The following is an 11881-nucleotide window of genomic DNA, read 5'->3' on the forward strand; positions in this document are numbered from 1 at the left end:
TTGTGTAAATCATTCAATGTAAGTCCAAATACTGTTCTGAAGAGTGTAAATTATGCAAATATACCAAGGTATATTTTTGTTTTTTAATTTACTTATGGCCATGCAATGAGAATGAGAAGGTACCTGCTCTTTCTGAGATAAACACTCATGCATGCCGGTAGACACACACTGTTACCGTGGCAACACCTTCAATAATGGGACAGCCCAATTGCAGAGATGGAAAAGTGGGGACAAAGGATATGTGGGGGAGGGGAAGGGGAGGGGAAATTAAGGAGAGAGATTGGATGGATGGGAGAAGATAGGGAGGATGGGGAATGTGTGAAAGAGAGGGTAATGTCTAGTGTGGCATGCAATGGAAAAAAGAAAAAGTCTTTTGCACAATCCTTAACCTCTTAAGAAACGGGTGAAATTCGCCTAAAAATGCCTGTTTGAGGACGCCAAAATTAAATTGAATGCTGTTCTTGAGCTATTTGGAGTACATGCATGATCTTGGTCTCTTTTGAAAGGTAACATCCTGAACTTTCCCCCCCAAAAGTCAGAATAAATCTAACTGCTCCTGGCATTGAGTAATAGCAGTTGGCACACAGTGAGGTAGAAGGTTTTTATTTTCGCCTGAATATGTTTGGTAAACAGATGCCTGCTGATGACTCTAGCTGGGACTTATGAGCTGAAAAACATAATGGGACTCTAGCATGAAGCCTTGACTAGCCCAAGTTCAAATTTGACTACAATACCACAGAAAATGAATATTTTACAGATGTTTTACTAAGGGCATGTCGAGGCGTTTTCCAAAAAGGTCATTTGGAGGCTCCAAAGGACCCTTGGTACCCATGGTAACCAAATAGGCTAAAAAGGCTACTTTTTCACTAAAAATCATACTTTTATATAAAGGAGACAAAACTGGTCATATGGTTAAAAATTTATTCAAATATACATCTTTCAAATTTTTGGATACATGCCAGCCATTGTAGCAGTCACGACTGCAGGAGGAGGCTTGTGGAGGACTTTGTAGTGCCCTATCAGGATGTCAGCACCCATGAACCTCGATGGACCTATGTGGGAAAAGAAAAATTAGTCGGGAGCTATTAGAAGAGCCGTACAGAGGCACCACACCCACACCTATATGCATATCTGTTCACATTCATCTCGACACACAAAGGCACACTCAACTCTCCACCATCTACAGTGCCTTGCATAAGTATTCACCCCCTTTGGACTTTTCTACATTTTGTCATGGTATAACCACAGATTAAAATTTATTTCATCGTGAGTTTATGTAATGGACCAACACAAAATAGTGCATCATTTGGAAGTGGGGGGAAATATTACATGGATTTCACAATTATTTACAAATAAAAATCTGAAAAGTGTTGAGTGCATATGTATTCACCCCCTTTACTGTGAAACCCCTAACAAAGATCTGGTGCGACCAATTGCATTCACAAGTCACATTTGCAAGTCACATAATTAGTAAATAGGGTCCACCTGTCTGCAATTTAATCTCAGTATAAATACACCTGTTCTGTGACGGACTCAGAGTTTGTTGGAGATCATTACTGAACAAACAGCATCATGAAGACCAAGGAGCTCACCAAACAGGTCAGGGATAAAGTTGTGGAGAAATATGAAGCAGGGTTAGGTTATAAAAAAATATCCAGAGCTTTGAACATCTCTCTGAGCACCATAAAATCCATCATAAGAAAATGGAAAGAATATGGCACAACCGCAAACCTACCAAGAGGAGGCCGTCCACCCAAACTGAAGAGTCGGACAAGGAGAAAATTAATCAGAGAAACAACCAGGAGGCCCATGGTTACTCTGGAGGAGTTGCAGAGATCCACAGCTGAGGTGGGAGAATCTGTCCAAAGGACAACTATTAGTCGTCTACTCCACAAATCTGGCCTTTATGGAAGAGTGGCAAGAAGAAAGCCATTGTTGAAAGGGATCCATAAAAAATCCCGTTTGGAGTTTGCCAGAAGCCATGTGGGAGACACAGCAAACATGTGGAAGAAGGTGCTCTGGTCAGATGAGACCAAAATTGAACTTTTTGGCCTCAATGCAAAACGCTATGTGTGGCGAAAACCCAACACTGCCCATCACCCTGAGCACACCATCCCAACAGTGAAACATGGTGGTGGTAGCATCATGCTGTGGGGATGCTTCTCTTCAGCAGGTACAGGGAAACTGGTCAGAATAGAGGGAAAGATGGATGGAGCCAAATACAGGGAAATCCTTGAAGAAAATCTGATGCAGTCTGCAAAAGACTTGAGACTGGGGCGGAGGTTCATCTTCCAGCAGGACAATGACCCTAAACATACAGCCAGAGCTACAAAGGAATGGTTTGGATTAAAGAATTAATAATTAATGTCTTAAAATGGCCCAGTCAAAGCCCAGACCTCAATCCAATAGAGAATCTATGGCAAGACTTGAAGATTGCGGTTCACAGACGGTCTCCATCCAATCTGACTGAGCTTCATCTTTTTTGCCAAGAAGAATGGACAAACCTTTCAATCTCTAGATGTGTAAAGCTGGTAGAGACATACCCCAAAAGACTTGCAGCTGTAATTGCAGCGAAAGGGGGTTCTACCAATTATTGACACAGGGGGGTGAATACTTATGCACCCAACAGATGTCAACTTTTTTGTTCTCATTATTGTTTGTGTCACAATAAAATTTATTTTGCACCTCCAAAGTACTATGCATGTTTTGTTGATCAAACGGGAAAAAGTTTATTTAAGTCTATTTGAATTCCAGTTAGTAACAGTACATAATGGGAAAAAGTCCAAGGGGGGTGAATACTTATGCAAGGCACTGTATATGCACATTCTAATTCTCAAACAAAGACAACTATTATCTTTCCCACATCTAAATCCACACCTTTTACTAATCAACAGCAAATCCTAAAAAAACACACGAACACACACACACACAGTAATTTAGTTATTTATTATAATAAAATACGTACTTGTCAAGAGTAATGTCTCGTCCTTCCTGAAACATGGCGTCTGCCTCGTAGTCAAACGACGTGTCGCTGTCTTCCTCTGATACGTCATCATCAGACTTGTCGCTGTCACGCCGATAACACAGATCCCTTTGCTTGTTCGGTCGTCAAGTTTCATTTCTCTAAACGTTTCTCCATAGTGTAGCTTCAAAACGCTCCATAGCAAGACTCAATTCTGCACACGGATCTCACAGCAACGCCCCCGAACTTTTACGCACCGATCTCAAAACCAGTGCTCACTTACTGTTACGCACGGAGATGAGATGCTCTGGAAGCACGTGTTCGCTGTTGTGCAGTGACTTGCTGTGTGTTGATAGTTATCTATCAGGTCGCGGAGGACATGTACTTCCTGGAAAATGTAATTGGCTAAACGATAAGTCAGTCATAACAAAAATCGACTGCAGTTGGCTGAGCCTCGCCACGTCAGAAGAAGGGCGCGCACTGTCTGTAAATGAGGGCTCTCGTTGGCTTTTGCCGAATGTGGACAACCCCTGCCTTCTCCAATTGGGTCGAATGAGCTGTCCATCTAAAGGTTAGAGTGCACCCTCCATTTTGAAATCCAGAGAGCCGCTGTGTTTACTTTCTAGCAGAAGTTAGGACGGAAAAAAAGTCAAAGTTGGCACTTAGCTGCTGGCTACTCTGAGATTACGCATCAGCTGGCTGTGGCTATTCTGTGATGAAATAGTGTGCTATGGAGTGATTAAGTTACTGGATTCGATCGTCTGGACCTTTGGCAATGTACCAACACCTTTTTTGTTGGAATGTTATCGATATGTGGATTAATATCATGCTTCTTAGGTGAGTGACGTTGACTGTCTTAATTTTGTTTTTTGGTAAGTTGTCTGACTGTTACGTTGATTGTACCGGCTGTGGTGATCGGATCTTTAAATGGTTTACATCAGTGGAATCAGAAGAATCTTAGCTTTCTAATAGATTGTTGCATTAGTACCTAGCTGTACGACACAGTTCTTTAAATACAAATGTTTGACGCTGATCGATAAAAAAACACACCTTGCGGCCTCTCACGGCCCGAATACGGGCCGCGATTGCATAGGTAGTTAAGAACAATTGGTGTTCTTGACGGCAAGCTGGGGGGATTCTTCCATTTTGTTCATTTTGTGTCATGCATAGGGAGGCAACTTTAAATGTGGCAGGACCTTGTCTCTTCCACTTTCTTTATATTTATTGTACAATGCCCTAGAGGCAAGGTCAATTATTGCATGTTTTCAGCCTGCACACCTGTCGTGACTGCAAATATTACATTATATTAAATTACATTTAATTTAGGTGACACTTTTATCTAAAGAAACTTACAATAAGTGCATTCAACCAAGAGGATACAAACACAGAATAGCAATAATCATGTGCGTACATTAGCTTAAAAAAAGCCATTCTACAAGGTGCTACATGTAAATGCAAATTTATTTTAATTGATGATGGTTATCAGACCATTGCGAAGGAGCGAAGTAGTGTCAGAGAACTTGGTTGGTTGAAGACCAGTCGAGCTGCTACATTCTGGATGAGCTGCAGAGGTCAGATGCCACTAGCAGGCAGACCGGCCAAGAGGGAGTTGCAGTAGTCTAGGTGTGAGATGACAAGAGCCTGGACCAGAACCTGTGTCTCTTCTGAGTGAGAGATGACGTATTCTCCTGATGTTGTGCAACTTAATCACATAATCTGGCTGTTGCATCATGTTGGTGGTAAGGGAGAGTTGACTGTCATGTGTCACACCCAGGTTCCTTGTGGCCTGGGTGGGGGCTACCACAGAGATGTCGATGGTGAAATAATCACTCTTTGTCTGTGTTTGTCAGTACACCCTGATAAAAGCTGATACGAGTTGGAGTATTCAATGCTTCAAGCTCATTGAAATAAAGCCCTTTTATATATACATATATCAATTTGTTTTGTATAGAGCACAAATGCTATGCACTGCTAACTTATAACAAGAAGGCTCTCTTAAACATTGCCAGGTGGAAGTAAGACTCTGCATTTACTGGTTTTATACCTCCGGAACTGCCCTACATTGTCATCCCACACAAGACCACCGCCACTACCTTGAAACCCCCCCAGCCCCGCGCTCAGGTGAAGAAGGAGACCTGAGGAGTCCTCTGCAGAGGCAAAGATGCAAGTGAGGCAAAAGGCTCCATGCCAGGCTAACGGCCCATCACTGGAGAACAAACTTTAAATCGGAATATGCTGGATCGTGTTTACTCGCAGACGACATCTCCCTGTTCCTGTACCTAGCCATCAGACAAAGACACAGAAAAACTAACCAAGTGATTAAACAAGTTAATGTATGCTGAATATGAGACTGGATACATTAGCACCTGTGTTGACAACATTGTGCCCAAAATAAAAGTTTGCAAACTAGAAGCCCTGGATAAACAGTCAGGTGTGTCACATGCTGCTTGCTCGATCCCTTTCGATCAGAGAACAGAATAGAGTACAACACAGTAAAGTAAAGACTGAGGGAAACCATCAAAGAGGCTAAAAAGCAGTAAAGGGAGAAACTGGACGGCTTCTACTCTACTGCTGATGCAGAGCGGATGTGGCTGGACCTGCACCACATCACAGATTATAAGGGCACCACCATAGAGATCACCAACTCCATCATCACTTTGCTTGAAAAAGCTCAACAAATTCTACGCCCGCTTCAAGACCACCAGCCGGCACACAGGGGAGGCATTCACACACCCATTGACATGAGAAAGGAAAGGATAACTCATTGGCCCTGTGGGCTAGAGGTGGAGAGGCTGAGCAGCTTCAAATTCCTGGGTTTCTACATCCGTGATGACCTAACCTGGACACTAAACAACACCCAGCTGGTCAAGAAAGCACAACAGCAGCTATAAATCTTGAGGAGGCTTAGGAAATTTGGCGTTCCACACAAGATCCTCAGCAACTTCTACAGCTGCATCATTAAGATCATCTTGTATCTGTCTCACAATCCCTGGGTGCAGCCTTAACTCCCTTGCCAGGGGGAACCCCCTGGAGAGCAAATCTACTCAGTGGTTCATATTCCTGCTGCACCATGTAAAAACTGTGTCTGGGAAAAGGAAGGAGAACGGTTCATGCCCCCCCCGTATTTGTTTTTATGCCACTGCCTCTGTTTCTCCTGCCAAATATTCTGTACAGTCCTCCCCAGCCCCATTTTAACATGTCCTGACCAGTACAAGCAGGGACTACATTCCTCTTCCGAAGAAACCTATATCCACCTCACTCCCCAAAGAAAGAGCCTCTGCTTGTGGTGGAACCAACAATGAAACATTTATCATTGTCAGGTACAGGAGATGGAGGACCCAAGAATAAACGGTCACAAGACAGATTGGCAGATAAGGGTTTTATTTCAGTATAGGTCGGCACACGGTTAATCAAAACCCCTTTTATACTAGGTTTGAGACGCCATCTTTTACTGACAGCTGAAATTCTCTTCCAACACAGAGGAGATTCTCAGAAGATGTCAGCAGCGACAATACCTCTTAAGGGAGCTTGATTCCTTCTGTGTCAGCTGGGACATCCTCCTGAATTTGGTCTACTCCTTCATTGAGAGCATCATCACATTTTCCATCACCTGCTGGTTTCATTCCTTCAGCTTCCAAAACAGGAACTGGTGCAGAGAACTGTCAGAATCTGCTCGAAGATTTTCAGCCTTCCACTGAGATCACTCACTAACATCTATGAACAGCAGAGGTTAGCAAGTCAGATTCTTCCAGATTCGACCAAGCACCTGCTCTCTTTTCAGCATTTGAATGGCTGCCGTCAGGACTTGGGCTCCTCCGCTGTCCTTGCTGAAGGACTCAGAGGAGAAGGGCAAACTTTGTTCCCAGGGCTGTTCAACTCCTCAACTCCTAACACCCCTCAACCCCACCCAAACACAACCACTGAATTCACATACTCGTTTTGCACTCACAGCTACTGTACTTTTTCAACATACAGCTACTCTCTATGTGCCTTTGAAATGCCTTTCGGGGACAAATAAAGTTTGTTTGGAATTTGAAATTGAATGTGAAATCATTGAGGCCATATTATATAACAGGCTTTGACACAGACGGAGAGTGGCTAAATAACGACACTGGGAACGGATTGAAGGCAGATATCCTCTGGTGGGACAACTGTGCTCAATTCTTACAGAATCGAATCCCAACTCTAGTGAATTGTAGTAAAATAAATCGGGGCAGAGAGACAAAAAGAAGGGGAGAAGTGGTCAGTGCATGATGTGAGTACCCCGGCAGTCTGGGCCTATAGCAATATACTCAGGGCTCACCTGATCCAGCCCTAACTATAGGCTTTATCAAAAAAGGAACGTCAGGAGATGAGCCTGGTAGCCTAAGGCCCTACCTCCCATTCTACTCTTACATACTCTAGGAGTTGTGATTATCTGGTCAGACAGTGTTAAGCAGTTAGACCAAGAAGCAGAGTATAAAACAACAAAATTAATGGAAAATGTCCAACAGAGAAATAACAAACAAAGGAATCTCAAAAAGTCAAAACTGAAAAAACACAGAGCACACAGGGGGAAAACACCAGAAGCTTACAAGAGACGAGAAGAAGCAGGGGACGAGAGCACAGGAGATGAAGCATTACGACAGGACAGGAGAGTATGGCAACGAACCGACAAGGGGAAGCACAGAGACTTATATACAGCCAGGGAATGCAGGGGCAATTGAACACAGATGGAACACATAAGGACTGGTGCAGGCATCACAAAGACAGGAAGTGAAGAAAGATAACCCACTGGGAGTATACACTACAAAATAAAACAGGAAACAGAACACAGGGAGGGGGCAAACATGGATAAACATGAAACACGAGGAGATAATACTAATTAAACTGAAAACAGACTATTGATTGAAGTTGGCATTTTTTGTATTGCAGTCAATGGAGCCAGACTACTTGGAGCCAACTCGAGCTTGCCCCTCCCGGATCCACAAAGGCTTTTTCTTTTGGCCGGAAACTATGTGCACTTTTATATACAGTCTATGTTGGAAACACATGGAGATCCAGCAAAGGTTCCTGGTGACTGTGGAAAGTCCATGTGGTGGAAACATATCTCAAGAGATGACACACACTGATATCTGAACCAATATTGATACACAGATGAGAGAAAGATGTTAATAACCATGTTTAGCCAGCCACAAGGAGAAGAGTGTTGCAGTTCTCATACAGCAGGTAGCAAGTGTGCTTATGTATGTGTCTTTGAGAAAGACAGAGAGAGAGAGAGAGAGAGAGAGAGAGAGACAGGTTGGGAATCAAGCAGAGGGTGGGACAAGCATGCAGTCCGGAGAGAGACAAGGAGATTGGTGTGCATCCATCTTCCTTCCTCCATCAGTCCAGCTTCTCTCAACTTTCTCTGTTCATCTCTCTATCTTTCCATCTATTCGTCCATTCATCCCATCTCCTGCAATGTCAGTTTATGACTGATCCAGGGAAGGATGTTGAAGTTCCGTGTGGACAGAAGAGTCAGGTAGGTGTTGAGAGAAATGATTAAGTGTCACAAGGGACCAGGCGAGGAAAAAGAGGTGGGGAGGAGGGGAGGCTGATCGAGGAGTAAACAGCCAGGAGCTTGGAGGTCAGAAACAGACTGCAATGCAGCGCTAATCGTAAAACACAGGGAAGCCATAAGCCCTGCTGTATATGTTCATGTGTGCTTTATGTTGACTATAACATGTATAATATGAGGAATTGTGTGGGTATGTGTGTTTGTGTGTGAACCATGTTGTGATGTACAGTGGATATAAAGTCTAGACACCCCTGTAAAATGCAAGGTTTTTGTAATGTAAACAAATGAGACAAAGATAAATCCTGTCTGAACTTTTTCCACCTTTAATGTGACCTTTAACGTTAACAATTCAATTGAAAAAAACTAACTGAAATCTTTTAGGGGGAAAAATAAAAATACAAAAATAAAATAATGTGGTTGCATATGTGTGCACACCCTCTTATAACTGGGGATGTGGCTGTATCCAAAATTAACCAATCACATTCAAACTCATGTTAAATAGTAGTCTGTACACACCTACCATCATTTACAGTGACTCTGATTAATCAATAATAAAGTTCAGCTGTTCTAGTAGGATTTTCCTGACATTCTCTTAGTTGCATCTTAAAGCAAGAGCTCTGGTATTCAGAGAGCTTTCAAATCATCAGAGGGATCTCATTGTTGAAAGGTATCAGTTAGGAGAAGGGTACAAAATAATTTCCAAGGTATTAGATATACCACGGAACACGGTGAAGACAGCCATCATCAAGTGGAGAAAATATGGCACAACAGTGACATTACCAAGAACTGCACACCCCGCCAAAATTGATGAAAAGAAAAAGAAAACTGGTCAGGGAGGCCTCCAAGAGGCCGACAGCAACATTAAAGGAGCTGCAGGAAATTTCTGGCAAGGACTGGCTGTGTACCACATGTGACAACAATCTTCCGTATTCTTCGTATGTTTGGGCTATGGGGTAGGGTGGCAAGACAGAATCAATCAATCAATCAATCAAATTTTATTTGTATAGCCCATATTCACAAATTACAATTCATCTCATAGGGCTTTAACAGGGTGTGACATCCTCTGTCCTTAACCCTCAGCAAGAGTAAGGAAAAACTACTAAAAACCCTTTTAACAGGGTAAAAATATGTAGAAACCTCAGAGAGAGCCACATGTGAGGGATCCCTCTCCCAGGACGGACAGAAGTGCAATAGATGCCACGTGCAGGAGAACATCATCAATAATCAAAGTCTCTAGCAGCATTTGATGAGGGTAGACATCTCGAAGGACAACCCCAACATGACATGCCAAGCAGTCCCGCTGCAAGCACAGTCCATGCTCAGCAACCATCTAGACCACGATCCACCATCCAGACCAGACGCCACTCCAGTCCTCAGTCACCGTCCACCGCCGCCCACCAGGACCCATCACAAGCCACCACCGCGGTCCTGGTCCACCGCCCGTGCCCAATGCCAACGCGACACAGGGTCCGCCACCAGCACCACGATCAGCCCACATGACTCAGAATCCGCCACACTGGATCCAACACTGCGACCCCCGGTGCGCGATCCACAAACTGCAATCCATGGTGCGGCCACAGAGGCCCTGGATCTGCGGGTGATAAAGCAAAGGGATTCCGGGGAAGGGGGATAGGGATGGAGAAGAGGAAGGAGAAGCTGGAAAGAGAAGCTCCGTGTGTCATGTGTCATAAAATAGAACAAGTAACGTTCTGGCGCACTAATTAGCTCTAACTATAAGCTTTATCAAAAAGGAAGGTTTTGAGCCTACTTTTAAACGAAAAGATGGTGACTGCCTCCCGAACTGAAAGTGGTAGATTATTCCACAGCCGAGGGGCTTGATGGCTAAAAGCTCTGGCTCCTACTCTACTTTTAGAGACTTTAGGGACGACAAGTAGGCCTGAATTCTGGGAGTAAAGTGCTCTAGTGGGTTGATAAGGTACTAACAGCTCTTTAAGGTATAATGGTGCCATATTATTAAGGGCCTTGAAGGTGAGGAGGAGAATTTTAAATTCTATTCTAGATTTAACTGGAAGCCAGTGTAGCGATGCTAATACTGGAGAAATGTGCTCTCTTCTCTTTGTTCTCGTCAGGACACGTGCTGCGGCATTTTGGACAAGCTGTAGAGTCTTTAATGACTTACTGCTGGAGCCAGATAATAATGAATTACAATAGTCCAGTCTCGATGTAACAAAGGCGTGGACTAGTTTTTCTGCATCTTTTTGGGAAAGGACATGTCTAATTTTTGAAATATTACGCAAGTGGAAAAAAGCGGTCCTAGAAATTTGTTTTAAGTGACTATTAAAGGATAAATCAGGATCGAAGATCACTCCCAAGTTCCTGACTGTTTCATTGGAAGCAAGGGCAATGTCGTCTAGCGCAGCTATATCATTAGATAATGCATCTCTAAGGTGTTTGGGGCCAAGTATTATAACAGAAGCCTTTTCTTACCCCTAGAAAAAAATCCAAGCCCGGAAAAATTTAGCAAAAACGTACATGAAGTCTCCAAAAAGCATGTGGGAAAATGTGTTATGGTCTGATGAAACCGAGGTTGAACTTTTTAGCCATAATTCCAAAAGGTATGTCTGGCGCAAAAACAACACTGCACATTCACCCAAAGAACACCATACCCACAGTGAAGCATGGTGGTGGCAGCATCATGCTTTGGGGCTGTTTTTTAGTCAAGTCTGAGGAAATTATGAACAGTTAAAAAATACCAGTCAGTTTTGGCACAAAACCTTCAGGCTTCCGTTAGAAAGCTGAAGATGAAGAGGAATTTAACCTATCGGCATGACAATGACCCAAAGCATACATCCAAATCAACAAAAACATGGCTTCACCAGAAAAAGATTCATGTTTTAGAATGACCCAGCTAGACCCCAGACCTGATTCCAATTGAACATCTTTGGGGTGATCTGCAGAGGGCACTGCACAGGAGATGCCCTCGCAATCTGACAGATTTGGAACCCTTTTGCAAATAAGAATGGGCAAAAATTGCCAAGACAAGATGTGCCATGCTATTAGACTCCTACCCCAAAAGACTGAGTGCTGTAATAAAATAAAAAGGTGCTTCAACAAAGTATTAATTAAAGGTGTGTTATTTTTATTTTTCCTCCTAAAAGATTTCAGTTTGTTTTTCAGCTGAATCGTTCACGTTATAGGTCACATTAAAGGTGGGAAAAGTTCAGACAGGATTTGTCTTTGTCTCATTTGTTTACATCACAAAAACCTTGAAATTTAACAGGGGTGTGTAGACTTTTTATATCCACTGTATGTGTCTCTCTCTGAGGTTTCAATGTTTTTCCTCTGTTAATGTTAATTTTGGTAGTTATTTCTTACTCTTATTGAGGGTAAAGGGAAGACAATGTCACATTCTGTTAAAG

At 43.0% G+C, this 11881-nt stretch overlaps 1 long non-coding RNA gene across 1 annotated transcript; it reads right to left on the reverse strand.

Annotated features, from left to right (window-relative positions):
• Positions 1 to 907: 907 nt before the first annotated feature.
• LOC128457554 (uncharacterized) lies at positions 908 to 3321 on the reverse strand. The gene is made up of 2 exons (XR_008341934.1): positions 2966 to 3321; positions 908 to 1052 (listed from the first exon to the last, which is right to left on the reverse strand). It is a non-coding gene; the product is annotated as an uncharacterized LOC128457554 (long non-coding RNA).
• Positions 3322 to 11881: the final 8560 nt, after the last annotated feature.

This window comes from Pleuronectes platessa, chromosome 2, assembly GCF_947347685.1.
Source record: "Pleuronectes platessa chromosome 2, fPlePla1.1, whole genome shotgun sequence".
Taxonomy (NCBI): domain Eukaryota; kingdom Metazoa; phylum Chordata; class Actinopteri; order Pleuronectiformes; family Pleuronectidae; genus Pleuronectes; species Pleuronectes platessa.